Raw genomic sequence first — 18,204 nt, forward strand, 5'->3', positions numbered from 1 at the left:
GAAGGTTATTTGCTCTTGTCATCCAAAATTGAATCGTCCCCATCAAACTTGTTCCTGCTTTTAGGTTCATTCGTGACCCAGCCTCTGTACATCTCTCAAGGCTCATCCAAACCTCCACCACTGCCCTCCCCCTGCATCTCAGACTGCAGCCAGATGGGGCATGTTTCAGTTTCTCAGGCTTGCCATATTTACATTCACCAGCTCACTTCCCAGGTGACTCAGTGGTAAAGAATCTGCCTGCCAAAGCAGGAGATGCAGGAGACACAGCCTTGATCCCTGGGTTGGAAAGACCCCCTGGAGGAGGAAATGGCAACCCACTACAGTATTTTTGCTTGGGAAATCCCATGGACAGAGGGGGATGGTGGGCTACAGTCCATGGGGTCACAAAGAGTCAGACACTACTGAGCATGCACACACCTCACTTTTACACGTGATGTTCCCTCTGCCTAAAATGCTTGAATACCTGTACACACACGCACATACTCACAAACACACACACACATCTTTCCCTAGGTTAGCTCATCTTTCAGGTGCCTCTTCTTCCAGGAAAACTTCCATGACTCTGCCTCTGTCTCCTGCAGCTGTGTCGCTTACTCCTGCTATGTAATACCAGAACACTCTGGACCTCTCACTTTAATGTAATTGCTATACACTCTGTGAAGTGTCTGACACAAAATGAAGTGAATTAAATTGCTCCTTCTGAAACATGGATTTTCTGAAGAATGAATTGAAGGATACTCTGATAAACAGCCTCAAGAGACATACTGTTGTATGCTTCTGTGAAGATTTTCTTGAGGACATTGTTTATCGTTTTTCTAGAGCCTTTTTCATGAAGATCTGGGGGTGAGGGTGCCACTTTCTGCTCTTGATTTAGCAATAGTAGTATTTCTCTTGATACAATTCTTTAATCTTAAATATATTATTAATCGTGTAAGGATTATGTAACCTTTGTTATACTGGCTGCTATAAACCTAAACAATAAATTGTGCCCCATTCTTTATGGGGTGAATTTTATGAATTTTTCTCATTTCTGTTTCACATTTCATACCTATTTTCAAATTACAATTTCATGTTAGCTTGCTGCATGTTACTGTTGCATAATTGTAAGTGAACAAAACTTTGATGGCATAAGGTCAGATTTAATTAATCAAATAAACAAATGAAGTGATAAAGGAGTAGAAAGTTGAACAAAGTAGAATCTATATGAGAGAAGAATGTATCAGTTAGTATTCTTTAATTTCAAGTCATTTCAACCCCTAACTGGCTTAAACAACAACAAGATATTGATTTAATTTGACAAGCTCAGTGGCAGTTGTTTTCAGATGGGGTTTGATCCAGAGGCTCAAGGAAGATCCATAGGGGTAGAGACTCTGTCTGTTTGGTTTACTGTTGAATTTCCAGCAAAAAAGGTAGCTGGTACAACAGTGCTCAGTACAGATTTGCTGAATTTGTTGTTGTAGAATTCCTACAATCTTGTACAAAAATCCCAGGACCTGGACTTGGAACACATGCCCTTCCCTGAACCAATTTTTTGATCAGGAAGATCTAGCGCTCTGTTTCCAGGCCTGAGTCCCATGATCCCAACAGCAAACCAGGGAGGAGTCTCCAGTGAAACCTTGTGTACTCACAGTGAAGGAAGGTGGTTCCCCAAAAGAAATCTGGGCATTACTAAGGAGAAAGAAATCCTGGATGGGCAGAAAAACAAATATGCACACCAATGGACTATCAAGAAGATGATATCTGAGTTGAATTTTAAAAGATAAGCAAGAGTTAGTAAAAGAGGACCTTTATCAGTGGGTAACCTTCTAGGTGTGTTCAAAGCACAGAGGTGTAAAATAGCTTGATGCTTTCGAGGAACTGTAAATAACTTAATACGGTATGAGCAAACAAGGATTGGGAGTGGTAGGAAAAGAAACCAGAAAGATTAGCAGAGTATAAATATGAAAGACCTTTTAGGATAACCAAATAGGGTGCAATGTGTCCGGAAACTGCTGGGAAGCCTATGTAGGATTCCTCAGCAGGCAAACATGCCTTACGGCTAAGTCCATGCAGGTCATTACAGGGGCAGGATGACTCATTCTGGAAACACTCAGTAGGGCTGAGTCTGCAGGTCAGCAAAGAGTCCCAAATGTGGGCAAACGAGACAGAAGGAACAGGGACCAAGCAAAACCTAGGAACCCAGCAGACCTGGGAATCCAACAGAGCCTGCCAACATCATCAGGCTCTTGCTTTTTTAAAATACCAAGCTTGTGGCCTAGTGAATTATTCATCTTCATGTGAAAATATTCTTCAATGAGCCAAGGCCTTCATAACATGACTTGGTTGGGAATTGTATGTTAGCTGGGGCTTCCATAACAAAGTACACAAATTGGATGCCTTAAGCAAGAGAAATGTATTGTCTCACAGCCCTAGAGGCTAGAAGGCTGAGATCAAGGTGTCAGCAAGGTTGGTACCTTCTAAGTGTTGCAGGAAGGGGCACCCCTCCAGGGCCCGAAAGGGAGCTCTTGTCTAACACTCAGAAATGAATTGTCTGAGGAGACACACATGCTGACAAAGCAAAAGGCTTTACTGGGAACGGGTGCCCTGGCGGAGAGTATGAAGGTAAGGGAACCCAGGGGAACTGCTCTGCCACATGGTTCGCAGTCTCAGGTTTTATGGTGATGGGATTAGTTTCCGGGTTTTCTCCGGCCAATCACTCTATTCTCTGGTCCTTCCTGGTGGCACATGCATTGCTCAGCCAAGATGGATGCCAGCAAGAAGGAATCTGGGAGGTGGTCGGACACGTGGCGTCTCCATTTGACCTTTCCTGAACTCTTCGGGTTGGTGATGGCTTATTAGTTCTGTGTTCCTTAGTAGGACTCCCTGTTGTAAAATGACTTAGCGCAAATGGTTACTATGGTGCCTGCACAGGTGGGTGGCTTCAGTCAGTGTGCTTCTCCTAACATAAGGACCATGAGGAAAATCTATGCTCAAGTCTCGTGCTGAGATTCTGGTGGTTCCTTGGCTTATCTATAAGACATATCACCTTGACCTCTGCCTTCTTCACGTGGTATTCTTCCTATGTGCATGTCTGTTTGCTCTTTCTAGAAGAACACCAGTCATACTGGACTAGGGCTCACCCAAAGACCTCATTTTAACCTGATTACGTCTGTAAAGATTCTATTTCCAAATAAATTGCATTCTGAGATACTGGAAGTGAAGACCCCCCAACTCATGAATGTTTGAAGGACACACTTCAGTGTAAAGATATCATTTACAAAAATATGCATTTGTTATCAAAGCTTTAGAAGAAAAATAGACATTCCCTAAGTGAATTGATTTATTTACAAAAGATTTGGAGATTCTCTTCGCTGAGGTTGAGACCTGGGCGCCTCCAAGATGCTGGCTTACTGCTCTTCCCTCATAGACCCTGACACCAGACTCATTGGAAACGCGGCACTGTTGCCTATCAGAAGTCAGTTCAAAGGACCTGCCCCTAGAGAGACAAAAGATACAGATATTGTGGATGAAGCTATCTATTACTTCAAGGCCAATATCCTCTTCAAAAACTATGAAATTAAGAATGAAGCCTATAGGACCTTGATATATATATAACTCTCTACTTTTCTAAGTGTCAACAGAAACCCCAAAAGTGCAGTTCTAAAAGCCAAGGCGAGAAAGAAATGTATACACTGGGAATCACTAATTTTCCCATTTCCAGAGAGCCTTTGGTTTTGCACTTAATGCCATTTACGCCAAACCTGCAAACAGGAGGATGAAGTGATGAGAGCCTACTTACAACAGCTGAGGTAAGAGGCTGGACTGAGACTTTATGAGAAAGTTTTTGACCCTCAGAATGATAAACCCAGCAAGTGGTGGACTTGCTTTGTGAAGAGACAGCTCATGAACAAGAGTCTTTCAGGACCTGTGCAGCAAAGACAGCCTTGGACAGACACGGTCTCCACAGCTGTGGGCAGCGTTTACAGCAAGATGTGCACAGTTCTTTGCCGTTATTTCGTAAAGTTTTATACAGAGGAGAGAACAGAGTGTGTCTTTACTTGAAGAGCTCTTTATCAAGAATTTGGGGTGGGTTGGGTGTGGAAGAATGAGTTTGGTAATTCGAAATGTCTTCAGTATTAAGCTGGTGCTTAATAAATAATAATAAAGAAATATCTAAAAAAAAAAAAAAAAGATTTGGTACCATGTAGTTTTGTGTAGACAAAGAAATAACACCATTAGGATAAAAGACCCAGAAGAAACTGAATAGTCCACAATAAAGAATACTTTTTCAGATTAAGTCCAAAATGGTTCTTTCCTAACTTACAGGACTTTGCTCGGAGATTGGTGTAGAGAAGGGTGGTGTGAGACAACGCCTTATACACCAGCACTGTATAAACTTTCCACCTGCTGAGTCTTTTCTGCATGCCTAGCATTCAATCCTCCCAGCAGCTCTCTGGGGGTGGATATTATTATCCTCAGTTACAAATGAAGAACCTAAGCACCACTTTAATCCTAACTACATTATTCTAGGCTGCATTTGGTAAGCAGCTGGGCTGAGATTTGAACTCAAATTTCTCTAACCACAAATTATCACATGTACCATCCAAAGTCTCTCAGTCATGTCTGACTCTTTGTTATACAGTCCATGGAACCATGAACTTCCTGAAGTTCAAGCTGGTTTTAGAAAAGGCAGAGGAACCAGAGATTAAATTGCCAACATCCGCTGGATCATGGAAAAAGCAAGAGAGTTCCAGAAAAACATCTATTTCTGCTTTATTGACTATGCCAAAGCCTTTGACTGTGTGGATCACAATAAACTGTGGAAAATTCTGAAAGAGATGGGAATGCCAGACCACCTGACCTGCCTCTTGAGAAATCTGTATGCAGGTCAGGAAGCAACAGTTAGAACTGGACATGAAACAACAGACTGGTTCCAAACAGGAAAAGGAGTACGTCAAGGCTGTATATTGTCACCCTGCTTGTTTAACTTATATGCAGAGTACATCATGAGAAACATTGGGCTGGAAGAAGCACAAGCTGGAATCAAGATTGCCAGGAGAAACATCAATAACCTCAGATATGCAGATGACACCACCCTTATGGCAGAAAGTGAAGAGAAACTCAAAAGCCTCTTGATGAAAGTGAAAGTGGAGAGTGAAGAAGTTGGCTTAAAGCTCAACATTCAGAAAACTAAGATCATGGCATCCGACCCCATCACTTCATGGGAAATAGATGATAAAACAGTGGAAACAGTGTCAGACTTTCTTCTTATGGGCTCCAGAATCACTGCAGATGATGACTGCAGCCATGAAATTAAAAGATGCTTACTCCTTGGAAGGAAAGTTATGACCAACCTAGATAGCATATTGAAAAGCAGAGACATTACTTTGCCAACAAAGGTCTGTCTAGTCAAGGCTATGGTTTTTCCTGTGGTCATGTATGGATGTGAGAGTTGGACTGTGAAGAAGGCTGAGCGCCAAAGAATTGATGCTTTTGAACTGTGGTGTTGGAGAAGACTCTTGAGAGTCCCTTGGACTGCAAGGAGATCCAACCAGTCCATTCTGAAGGAGATCAGCCCTGGGATATCTTTGGAGGGAATGATGCTGAAGCTGAAACTCCAGTAATTTGGCCACCTCATGCAAAGAGTTGACTCATTGGAAAAGACTCTGATGCTGGGAGGGATTGGGGGCAGGAGGAGAAGGGGACAACAGAGGATGAGATGGCTGGATGGCATCACTGACTCGATGGACATGAGTCTGAGTGAACTCCGGGAATTGGTGATGGACAGGGAGGCCTGGCGTGCAGCGATTCATGGGGTCGCGAAGAGTCAGACATGGCTGAGCGACTGAACTGAACTGAACCATCCAAAGTAATTTTGGGAGTCCTGGTTGAAGATCAAGTGTTCACCTTTGCAATAGGTCCAAAAGATGCTGCTCAGTGCATTGTCTAAACAGACAGTAATCCCCTTAACTGGCAACTGTGAACACCCTACAGTGCCCAACATGTTTGCTACCAAACAATAGGTGCTCAACAAATGAAACTTGTGAGGTCACCACAGAGCTGTAAGTCCTCTGATATCAGATTGATTTATTGATTTATTTCTCATCATAAGAAAGTAGCATTGTCTCCAATTAATAGGGAGATCCAACTGCACCTTCCATAAATATCCTTCTCTTGAGCTTCTCCATACCCAACTCTGCTGGCCACAAGTGCCTACTGGTCCATCAGAGAGGATTTTCTCATGAAGATGCAGCTGCAGTTCAATGATGCTTTCCTCCACTCCATCCTCCACTGATTCTGTTCCACTGTGTCATTCAGTTTGTTGGAAAACTATTTTCACTTGAAGGTCTCCACTGAAACGATAGACAGGCACCCACAGATGGAGAGTGGACTCTTTGCCCTTATAAGTACTGATTTTCACAACCTCTATGTGTGGAATAAATCATTTTGTCAGTCTCCTTGGCAGTTCTGGAGTTTAGGTAGAAGCTAAAAGGCTATAGCTTAATAGAAGCATTTGTAACCCTGTTAAGATAAACACACACAATTCCAAAAGAAATGCTGAGAAGCAAGACAGCCTAGGTTGTTTTCCCCCAGATTCCCATCAGGTACAAACACCAGGAACAAGTGGAATTACTTCAAAACCAACAGTCTTGTTTCCTGAAAGATCTGTGCTCAAGGTTTAGAAACTCAGGGGTGAATCTAGAGGTGAGAGTTTTCACAGTGCAGAGAGATCTAAATCAGATTTGGAATTGCAGAGCACAGGGCTGGGGCCAAACGTTTCCTTAGATTTGTACTGTTTCCCCTTCATTTTGTCTTAAATGTTATTGCTTTGTATCCTTTTTTCATCAACTCAGAATTTGTTCAGTATTCCCTTATTTTACTCCCAGTTAAAATAGAAGAGATTTGGTGCTCTGAAAATTTCTGAAATTGGCTGTTTTGATTTTCCTTAAAGAGAAGGCAATGGCACCCCATTCCAGTACTCTTGCCTGGAAAATCCCATGGATGGAGGAGCCTGGTAGGCTGCAGTCCATGGGGTCGTGAAGACGCGAAGAGTCGGACACGACTGAGCGACTTCACTTTCATTTTTCACTTTCATGCATTGGAGAAGGAAATGGCAACCCACTCCAGTGTTCTTGCCTGGAAAATCCCAGGGACGGGGGAGCCTGGTGGGCTGCCATCTATGGGGTCGCACAGAGTCGGACACGACTGAAGCGACTTAGCACCAGCACCAAAGAAATTTAAAAATGCATTGATTAACACCTCCCCGCCCCCCCCCCCCCCCAACGCATGCACATATCCTCATCTTTCAGGAAGATGTTACAGTGTCCCAGTGGGTTGTAGAAGGGATTGAGAGGTCAAAGAATCCCTAGATTTGCAGAGACACCTGTCAAGTTGGGCTCAACACCTGCTGTCGGATCCACCCTCTGCAACCCCGGGGAAACAGTACTCCCGTGGAATGAAACTCCACTGATTTGGAACTGGAACGAGTGAGGGGGGTTAAGGTTCTAAGGCGACCCAGATGTCAGGGCAGAACTTTCAAACAGGCTGAGCTCCACTTCATCTGAGAAAATGCGCCTGAGAGCCCAGCCCTGGAAACTGGGCAGACTGAAAACATGGAGAGTAGGTTGGCCAATGGAAAATGATCATCGTGATGAAATTAATATTTTGAATACGACTTTAAGTGCGACACGCTAACTTGGCCCAGGCCAGGACATTGCGATGAGCTGAGGTTTTCACATGCACTCCTCGGACTTTTGAGTTTTTATTGAGATGACCAGGGTGGCAGGGGAGGGGAGGGAACGGACTTGAGGCTGAAGCTGTGGCTTCTTGCTCGGAGGTGAGACAGCCCAGCCTGTGGGATTACACGAGATAGGATCGAGTACAATCGGGTCCCCAGCGAGGCGAGGCGCGCCGGAAGGAATCGAAGTAAGAGTTTAATTAACTATCCCGCCCCGACTACGCCAAAGGAAAAGAAACCCAAATAGGCAACCCCGAAACCGTTTGATCAGAGGAAATTGGGTTTGTCTTTTTTGCTCCTTCACTCTTCCTGTCTTTCCATCCATCAAAATGCTTGGTTTAAAAAAAAAAAAAAGGGCGTAAAATTGGGGGCGGGACAGAGAAGACCCGACTGCACTTGAGAACCCCGGCTGCGCCCAGGCGAACTTCATCCCGCAGATTGCCCGTACTCAGCTCAGCCCTCCCGCGGCGCCGAGCCGGTCCAACCAGCCCGGTCTCCCGGCGCCCTCGGCCGCCGGAATCCGGCGCCGACCCGCCAGCCTTTCGCAGCCGAGCCGGGGGCGCGTGGGCGCGCGCGGCCCGGATCCCGCGGCGGTTTCCGCGTTCCGCGTTTTCGCTCGCGCCGGGCGGGCGGCCGAGGGCGGGGTGCGCGGCGGCGCGGAGAGGGCTGGGGAGCCGGGCGCACTCCGCCTGCAGCCCCGCGAGCGCCGCCTCCCGCGGCCGCCGCGCCAGACAGCGCGCTCCGGAGCGTGCCCGCCTCGCGCCGCCAGCGCTGACCTCCGCGAGGGGCGCCGCGGCCGCAACGGCCACGTCCCGGGTTCCGGATGGTTCCTGTGCTGCCCGCCCTTGCCCGTCGCTGACACCGCGGAGCGCGGGTCCGCAGACCCGCCGCAGAGCCGACGACCGTCCAGCCGAGTCCCGCTCCCTCTCTGAGGTGAGTGGGCTCTGCAGAGGGGCTGCGGGTGCGGCGGTGGGGGGCTATCGCCGCGGGGTAAGGGCCGAAAAGGTCCGCGTCACTGCGGGGCATCTGACACTCAGAGTGGTTCGGTGTCGCAGAAGATGCGGGAGATGGGCATAACCGGTTTGTTGGGCTGTGTAGACAGTGAAAGCAGATACTGGGGCTGCGGCACCAGAGGGCTTCAGATAGGCTGCCCGCACCGCTCCTGTTGGCTGCAGCACAACCAACTCTTCCTTTGATTCTTTCCTGCGTGGAAACCCGTTCAGGGGCCCCAGAGTTGGGGCGCTGCGGGGCGCAGGGAGACCAGGGCGCATTGGTCAGTGTCCGCCGCTTAGGATCGCCTGTCACCTACCGGCGTCCAGAGGCAGGGTGCCGACTCTCCCCTAACGCTCCGGGGAAAGGGTTGATTGCTTTTTTCCTGGGGTGCATCAGCCCCCTACCTCCCGCCCTAGCAGTGGTGTTTTCTGCATGTAACACGAATATGGGAAAGAATGGGAGCGTCGACTTCCTTTTAGGCAGAAAAAGTTAAAGAAACTGGGCATGTTAATAATTAGCAGGACCCGGACTCAGGATGCAGCAGAAAGCTGTTAAATTTTCATTGCCCTCTAAGAAAAACAAACGGCATCGCCAGTGACTATTGGCAGTGCCGTATTATTTGGGGGACTTTGGGGAAATTGTCCACGGATTGTCTTCAGGAGGCTGAAGAAGGAGGTGGGGGTGGGGGAAGGACGGCTGGCACGGCTCTGCGTTCCAGCTTGCCTAAGGAGGGTTCAGAATCACAAGCCAAACACGTTTGGTTGCTGATTTCTTGAAGAGTATGGGAGGCAGAGCCGCTGCGGCCCTGAGCAAGGTGAAGAACACAGCATGGGAACTGCCTAAAGGAAAAGAACATGTAAGGATCTTGCCTCTCCCAAGCAATTCAGCTGCATTTGTGCTATAAAAAGCATGCATATATATGTGGCTTTTAGGATGGGTTTTATGAAGAAGAGGTTGTATGTAATGAAATTGTGTGTACCTGCGGTACAGTTTTGTCTACCTCCCAATTTTAACCAGTACTTCAGAAGGGTGCTTGCTGCTGATGTTATGTAATCAATGTGGTTCACTGTCAGATATTTTTTAATGTGTTTTTGGAGTAAAAGGAACTTCCATCTGTTACTTCAGACAAACCCAAGGTGTAGACGGGTGAGGGTTGCTGAATATTTGCCCTGGTCTGGCTCCAGATGTGTGAGCTCAGCTGTTGCCTGTCACTTAGGTGACAACTGGCCTTTTCCCACTAAGCCTTTGCTGTCTCCATTATCCTCAGTGAAGTATTCAGTCGCCTTCTATTATCAGAGTGGACTCGAGCCGCTTGGGAGGCGGTAGCCTTGTTTGACCATTCCCAACAATATGTCTGTTTTCAGACTTTAGGAAGGGGGAAAAAAAATCCCATGACAGCAAGATAGATACATTCTGAATTGAGCACCAACTTAATCCAAAGATCCTGCTTTAATCAAGACAGCTCTGGAAGGATGATGCAATATTTGTCAAGCCTTTTTCTCTGGAACAATATTTACTCCCACCAGGGGATTTTAAACTTAAACAGCAGCCATTTATCTTGCTGTCTGGTGGGGCCCGGTTCAGTTTGCCTCCATGTGGTCCCAGCCTAGGTGGCTGGGCCGGGCCTGGGACAGGAATCTGTCATTGTAGCCCAGCTGGAACCTGAAGAAAGCAAAATACAGCACCTGCTGGTACCAGGGAGTTCCTAAATCCAACTGGCAAGTCAGGAAATACAGAGGAGATGTTTTAAAGCCCTTCCAGAAATGTTTATACAAAGGATTTAAAGGTTAACAATGCATGTGCTCTACATATTAAAACTAAAAGGTGCTAGAAATAAATGGACATTACCCACAGTTGGAAGTTAGCACACTGCTGATGAACTTGAAAATCTCTGTTTTAATAAACCATGGCTAACGACAGTGACGTCTCATGACTAAGCCTAGGAAGGAAGGAAAGGGAGGGACTTCTGAAGGGCTAAAGGACTGATGGAACATAGGGGGAGCCATATTGATATAAGCAAATGGGTTTTGTAAGTTAATTTTTCCATTCTTAATTTGCTACTAATTTGTGATTTATCACTGAATGACCCTGTTAGTTCACAGGTTTTTAAGGAAAAGTGATGTATTTTACTCATGTGACAGATTCAAGCAGTTCTGCCAGTAATACCACTGAACCTTTAAAAGTTTATCATGTTTTTAAAATCAGGATCTATGGAACCACCATTTGTCTTTCTAATTAAGGAGGTTGTAATGAGTCAGCTTGGGTCACCCAAGTAAAAGCTAATATCAGCTGAATGAAGAAAAGACCCTTATAAGAGTTCATAGCTAAACTATAAAGTTTAGAGTCAGATGTAGGTAAAAGTCTGGTTACTCCTAATAACCTCTCCTATGATAACTCTGAAAAGACACAAAAGAAAAGAGGTAACAACTTAAAATTTCTTAAGTCAGAATTTTAGAAAGCTGAAATCTAAGTTTTAAAAAGTGACATTGTGAGATAATTTCTATAAAACCTTTTATAATTACTTGAAAATCAAACAAAAGGAAGCTGAGTATTATGACTGACTCTTCATAATACTCATGAAACGGAACAGGAATTTTTTAAATGATTCTCCAGTAATTAAGTGTACCTGTTTTAATGGTATATACGTAGTAGTTGAGAATGCTTATATTACAGGAAACAATTTTCAGAAAAGATTAGTTACTGCAGTTAATTTTCTGGTTAAAGTAGTTTATAAAGAGTAAATTTTTCCTTTTAAAGAAGGAAAGTAATTTTAAAAGTCAAAGTGATCCTCATCTATGCATAAAAATGTTAGATGCCAATGGGCTAGGGTAGAGGCCTTCCACTTGGGAGAAAAATAGCTCTTTTTTTCCCTCCAGCTTACATAAAATAGTACTAATTGTTTAGCTTATTCAAGTGAGAATATTCAGTTTGCTTAAATGCAGGTCTAATTATTTCACAATAAAGAGAGTTAGGAAAGGGAATGAGTTTTGTTTCTAGGTTGGTTGGTTGGTATTTTGAGGGTTCACTCCTGCTTTGCTGTTTGGTCTCAGAACAAAGCAGTAGTGTGTTGTGCCCTGGTATCTATAGAAGGTCTCTGTGAGCACATGAGCTGCGAGAGGAAAGGACGATAGTCTGGGTGCCAAGTCCTGCTTCGATGATGTTCCTCGAAACCTCAGGTGGCACATGGAGCCAGAGCCAAGTGCCAGGACCCAGCCGGCCCCACTTCTGGATTCTTCCGTCTCTGGACACAAGCAAGCATAGCCTCCAGCGCTGCCAGGAACCAGTATCCAACCTTCTTGTCTACTGCCGTGCAGAACTGAAGTCGCAGAGGTTAATGTGTGTGTTGGTGGAGGAACATTTATGAACAGTGGAAAAGGCCTGGCCCAAAATTGCACTGGGATCCACCTCACTCCCCACTTCCTTCACTCCCCTCTCTCCTGAAGGCAAGATGGTGGGAAGAGACAGGTTTTACAAGTTGGTGCAAGCTGATGTCATGACACTCCTGGCACGGAGACACGACAGAATAATCGGACCCTTTCCCGTGTGCCAGAATGACATGATTTTTCCAACAACGATTCCTGAGCCAGTGGTCCACTGGCTCTGACTATTTCCAGTCCCCTGGGGGTTCAGACCTCTCAAAGAGAATGTAAAATCCTTCCTGTGTCTCTGTTTTGTACGCTTGTTTAGACTAAACTCTAAAATGCTTTTTGGTCAGTTTTGAAGAGACCTCTGCAGAACAAGAGTGATTGCCCAGCCTGAACTGATTAGACCTTTCCAGATTCATTTCCCTATGAAGAGAGATTTTAAATATAAAATAAAAATAAAAATGTCAGCAGAGCAGAAGCCAGTGTAAACATTCTAAAACTTAGAGCTGTAAACTAACAAGCAGCTGTCATTTACCTGGACTTAACGTTTTTTCCTCCTGTCGGTAACTTGGTCCTAAGCGACCCTAAAAAACAACTGACCGATTTGACTGCAGTTGCATTTTTCTCACTGGTAAGTTTGGATTCAACTCTTGGGAGAGAAGCCTTTTATTTCTAGTGGATTACACTTCAGGAAAAAAAAAAAGTGAAGGCTGTGTTATTTCAGTTGTTCAAGTACTGAAGTCATGTACTTCTTTCTAAGAGTTTTGTCCTGACCACTGATTTATAGCACCTACCAGTTTTTGCTTTGTGTACACTTCTCTGTGTTTCCTTCTTGTCTCATTGGGGATCTGGAAAGAAAGAGACATCGATAATACAGTGAAAATATTGTAGTCAGACGCTGCCAGTAAGGAGACCCCTGGGTGCAGCATGCTCTCCCTGAGCTGCCCTGCTTTTATCTGCAACGCAGATCCCACGGCTTGCAATTATGGTCTTTGACTTTGGTAACAATTCTGTTTGAAATGTTTCCAATTACACACAATATTGGCGGCATGTAGCAGCTGCATGCCAAAAAGCATTTCCAAGTATGTTCCAAGAATCAGCCTGTGATTGCTTTTAATTTAAATAAAGGCTATTTGGTTTCCTGTGAAGTTTTTTTATAACCACCTTCTCCCCACCAACCCCATTTTTGTCACCTTTAAAAAAAAGTCTGATATAAAGTAGCCAGCACTTAATGTGATACAATATTGGCCCTGGTTTTCTAGGATGACTCTTGGTTTTGCGCAAGCATGAGGACTGTTCAGTAAAGGAAAACTTAAAGAAACGTTGTACAGCTGTTTGGATTTCCCCAAAGAAGAAAAGAAGGAAAGATTATCTGACCTTGTATTGTAAGTAGCCAATGTTTCGAATTTTTCTGCCTCCTTCTTTAGGGATCTGTCATTGTAATTATCTATTTAGGTCACTGAAGATTCTTTGGTCCAGTGTCTTTCCTTCAGATTCTTCTAGTTTTCTTTTTGTGAACCCATGAACATGAGTTAAAGACACATTAAAAGGGTAGAGAAAGGTCAATAAGAACATTCTTTAAACAGTGGGCTGGTGGGGGAAGGGGGCACAGGAAGAGAACCAGGGAAATAATCTCACCATTCTACAGCAACCAAACCTGCCACATTGCCCCCTCTATGGGCTTGAAATCTCTGAATACTGAAACCTTTTAAAACAGCAGTGGCTTAAATCTTTTAATAGCTACCAGCTACACTTGCCTTATTAAATCTGAAAATAAGAAAATATACACTCTCAAGACTTGGAGTGAAGGGATTAGTTAGAGGACTGGGAGGTTCTGTTTCTAGGATGGTTTGTTGGCCCATTTGAAACGTAACACCTAGAGCCAGAGGGTATCCAATAGCTGAGGTGCTAAGATGGTCCCAATTAGGGTGTTTTCACACAGGCTCTTTCAATCCTGGCAAAAGCATCCTATAGAATATAGTGCTTCTTTGGGCTGAACAGTAGTTGACTTGCATAAGTGCCAACATCTCTTCTGGCATTTTTGGAAATCTTCCATCATGTAATAAATAGTGCTATATAATCCAAATTTGTAAATGCCATGTTTCATGTAGCCCTTTTAGAGACAGCTGAAATTAACCCAGGCTGCTAGGGATTGTTAGATCCTGGAGGTTAGGTTACTGCCTGCATCCAGAGTGCTACCATGAATGAATGATGGTGGAGGCCTTTGATCAAAGCTGGAAGAAGGTGCAAGGTTAGCCTTAGTGTAAGGAGTGCCCACCAACCAACACTTAGACTTGTCCTTTCTCCTTGAAAACTCTTTCAATTAAGCAAACCATCTCAGAGGAAATTTATTCAACTCAAGGTAAAATGAGGTTTATGTTGCTTTACCAGCTGAGCACCCCAGGCTGCCAGATACTCAGCCCACCCCGGCCCCTGTGGTTTTGTAGGGACAAAACCTAATATAGTTACTATGGTTGAACTGGAAAGTCTGTTAAAACCTATTTATACATTGGCCAGTTCCTCTGCCCTCATTACACTGCTGTATTCTGGATGCACACACATATACAACCAACCCTCTTTCAATCTAATAATAGTAAACTGATTTAGATCATGGTATAGTTTCACCAAAGGCATTTGTACTTCCCTTTTTCTGTCTTTTATCTCAGTGATAAGTAAATAATATGATATGCTTCTGAAGAAACTCATAACTTGTTAACTGTAATTGATGTTTCCAACTCTGTTATTTACATGCTTGAATAATCTAAACTCCGTCATTAGGAACTGGAAAAGACTTAGATGGTGTGGCATTTTGTTTTGCTTCAAAATATCTGCCAAACAATTTAAGGAACTGTTAGATTTTATGTCAGAAGACTCCTCAGTGCTCTAGTGTTGGAATACTTGTTATAATGTATGTCAAAAGGAGACTGCATTTTAAATTCTTCTGTGACTATGTAATTAATAAGTATGTTCAGTGCTTGAAGTATGCACATGTTACATAATTTTTAGAAAGAGATAAAGTTAGGTCTGAAGTGCATTAGGATATCACAGATGTTTCTTGTAAGAAAATACATATGCTTCATCGGAATTTTGAACTCCTTTCTGGTGCTGAGCTTTGTTCCTCACAAGGGTCATATGAATAATTTCATTGAGTTGCTTCAGTTCTTATTTACACAAGCCTTGAGAAGAGAGCTGAAGTGATAAATAACTTGCCCCCTCACCCAGTTCTGAAATGCCTTAGCCTTTTATGTTTTTGTGAATATGAAGGGAGGGAATAAAATATACAGAGAAGATGTTTGTGTTTAACTAACTTAATCATATAAGTTCCCTTTGTGGGTCTTCTATAAGCTTAAACAGCTTGTCAGGCTAATAGCCAAAAACATGTCCTCAAGTACTGCCAAACGTGTTAAAAGCAGACCAGGCTTTCTTTATATTGAGGTACTGGAAACATATTTTTTTAACCTTCTAAATTTTAGAAATAAACCAGAAAAGAAATCACTCTCTTCTTCTCCTTACCCACAAAAACCAAAAGTATTATTCATTGCAGTGCCGAAATGGAAACTGATGGGAATAATGATATTTGTGTGGGAGTGTTTTAAACTGGCTTGACTTGGCTGTTTAAACAGGGAGCAACCAGGTTACCATGGTACTTGATGGGTCTTATTTTTTATATATTTATGTTGCCTGTACACATTGGCTTTTTTACTTTGGTTCAGGAGCTTTTGGTCAAGTACTTGTTCAGTTCAGTTGCTCAGTTGTGGCCGATTCTTTGCGACCCCATGGACTACAGCACGCCAGGCTTCCCTGTCCATCACCAACTCCCAGAGATTGCTCAAACTCATGTCAATCAAGTCAGTGATGCCATCCAGCCATCTCATCCTCTTTTGTCCCCTTCTCATCCTGCCCTCAATCTTTCCCAGCATCAGGGTCTTTTCCAGCGAGTCAGTTCTTCACATCAGGTGGCCAAAGTATTGGAGTTTCAGCTTCAGCATCAGTCCTTCCAATGAATATTCAGGACTGATTTCCTTTAGGATGGGCTGGTTGGATCTCTTTGCAGTCCAAGGGACTCTCAAGAGTCTTCTCCAACACTACAGTTCACATGTACAGTACTTGTACATTTATCCTGATTTCTTCTTGAGCGGAGATTCAAGGACAGACAGTGGTGATGTGGTATAATAGTGCAAAAGTTTTTTTACCTTCATTTTTTAAAATCAGAAAATTTGGACTGTGGTACAATAGCTGTGTGATTTCTAGTCAGCCCACTCAGCCTCTCTGGGCCTCAGTTTCCTCATATGTGGAGTAAGGGACTTAGTCCAGGTCAGTGCATGTTAACCAGAGATGTGAGCCATAAACACCTGTGAAGCAAGCACACAGAGGGTTTTCAAGGGAGTGGGTTTGGGGTGGGGTTTTGCACATTTAACTTGAAAAAGCTCCTCAAGTAATTTGATGCCCAGCTGTGGTTAAGAACCACTAAATTAGATGGTCTCTAAGATTTCCTTCCAGTTCTAAAATTTTATGTTTCTAATCCTACTGGACTGAACGTTTTTCCTTCCTTCCTTTCTCTTTTGTTCATTTGTTCATTCATTCTTAACAGCTATGTTCATTCCTAATGTCACTGACAAAATGTGGATATTTTAACCCAGTTCCTGGAAGATCTATGTTCTGCTCCTGTGAGTAGATGGTAATTGATGTAACAGAGGAACCATAATAGCTCCCCATTGCATACCCAACACCTAACACAGTACCTGGCACATAGCACTCGACAGCTACAGAGAGCCCCAAAAGTCAGGAAACTTAGAAAATGTGATGTTAGTGATTTTAAAATAATATGGTCATTATTCTGTAGTGTACACAGTAGTATAAATATAATGTACACATTAAACTTAATGTTAAAAGCCAGTGTTACCTCAATAAAAGATAAATTAAAATGAAATAATATGTCCAATATTATGCCAAAATAAAATGGCCATATAATATGCCAAGTCAAATAATATGCCCAATCTGTTTTTGTCAGCCTCCAAATACCTTTCAGGTAAAGTGTCTCCAAATTTAAAGCAATGGATATAATTGTTCCTCTGAAAAATATCATAATCAGTTCAGTTCAGTTGCTCAGTCATGTCCGACTCTTTGTGACCCCATGAATCGCAGCACTCCAGGCCTCCCTGTCCATCATCAGCTCCCGGAGTTCACTCAGACTCATGTCCATTGCGTCAGTGATGCCATCCAGCCATCTCATCCTCTGTAGTCCCCTTCTCCTCCTGCCCCCAATCGCTCCAGATCTTTTCCAATCAGAAAAGATTGGAGTCTTTTCCAATGAGTCAACTCTTCGCATGAGGTGGCCCAAGTACTGGAGTTTCAGCTTTAGCATTATTCCTTCCAAAGAAATCCCAGGGCTGATCTCCTTCAGAATGGACTGGTTGGATCTCCTTGCAGTCCAAGGGACTCTCAAGAGTCTTCTCCAACACCACAGTTCAAAAGCATCAATTCTTCGGCGCTCAGCCTTCTTCACAGTCCAACTCTCACATCCATACATGACCACTGGAAAAACCATAGCCTTGACTAGATGGACCTTAGTTAGCAAAGTAATGTCTCTGCTTTTGAATATGCTATCTAGGTTGGTCATAATTTTTCTTCCAAGGAGTAAGCGTCTTTTAATTTCATGGCTGCAGTCACCATCTGCAGTGATTTTGGAGCCCAGAAAAATAAAGTCTGACACTGTTTCCACCGTTTACCCATCTATTTACCATGAAGTGGTGGGACCAGATGCCATGATCTTCATTTTCTGAATGTTGAGCTTTAAGCCAACTTTTTCACTCTCCACTTTCACTTTCATCAAGAGGCTTTTGAGTTCCTCTTCACTTTCTGCCATAAGGGTGGTGTCATCTGCATATCTGAGGTTATTGATATTTCTCCCGGCAATCTTGATTCCAGCTTTTGTTTCTTCCAGTCCAGCATTTCTCATGATGTACTCTGCATATAAGTTAAAGAAACAGGGTGACAATATACAGCCTTGACGTACTCCTTTTCCTATTTGGAAGCAGACTGTTGTTCCATGTCCAGTTCTAACTGTTGCTTCCTGACCTGCATACAGATTTCTCAAGAGGCAGGTTAGGTGTTCTGACATTCCCATCT

At 43.7% G+C, this 18,204-nt stretch overlaps 1 protein-coding gene across 3 annotated transcripts in view; it reads left to right on the forward strand.

Moving 5' to 3' along the window:
• The first annotated feature begins 7,823 nt into the window (after positions 1-7,823).
• The window catches only part of PRICKLE1 (prickle planar cell polarity protein 1), a 113,420-nt gene continuing 103,039 nt past the window's right edge, over positions 7,824-18,204 (forward strand). The window contains exons 1-2 of one of the 3 annotated variants that reach the window (NM_001428300.1): positions 8,398-8,650; positions 13,338-13,460. The gene's annotated coding sequence lies outside the window, so the exon portion shown is untranslated. Of the gene's footprint in view, positions 7,906-8,397; positions 8,651-13,337; positions 13,461-18,204 lie in introns of those variants that run through there. The other 2 variants (NM_001102534.2, XM_024992310.2) reach the window with 2 other exon arrangements.

Source organism: Bos taurus, chromosome 5, assembly GCF_002263795.3.
Source record: "Bos taurus isolate L1 Dominette 01449 registration number 42190680 breed Hereford chromosome 5, ARS-UCD2.0, whole genome shotgun sequence".
Classification (NCBI taxonomy): Eukaryota; Metazoa; Chordata; class Mammalia; order Artiodactyla; family Bovidae; genus Bos; species Bos taurus.